Here is a 400-nt window from a genome sequence, read left to right as displayed (position 1 = left end):
ATTAACTGCTAATTAACCATCCTTGGAGCCTCCGGAAGCCGGGTACACACTGACCTCAGACAGCATCTGGGTCTAGCGTCTCTCCCTGGTCCTCAAGTTGCTGCATCCAATGGAGCCTGTCTGCTTAGCTCAGATAAATGTTTGTATCGGACTTCAGGAGGTCAAGGTCAGTTGTGACGTTCTGACCAGAGATGTGGGAGAAGAGAAAAGAAGTGTCTTGGCTGAGGGACATCCTGTCCCCCACATCCCAAGATGGAACTATGAGAGCAACATGACAACAGTGCTCTGTCTTCTCAGGGTGGGCCCTTGAACAAACCCTGACTCCTGGTGCTCTGGCTTTATCCTTCCTCCCTCTGTCCCTCTGTCCCTCCCTTCGTCCTTCACTCCCTCCTTCCCTCCC

The sequence above is a fragment of the Microtus ochrogaster genome, unplaced genomic scaffold (assembly GCF_000317375.1).
Source record: "Microtus ochrogaster isolate Prairie Vole_2 unplaced genomic scaffold, MicOch1.0 UNK103, whole genome shotgun sequence".
NCBI lineage: Eukaryota > Metazoa > Chordata > Mammalia > Rodentia > Cricetidae > Microtus > Microtus ochrogaster.
This window is presented reverse-complemented; position numbering follows the sequence as displayed.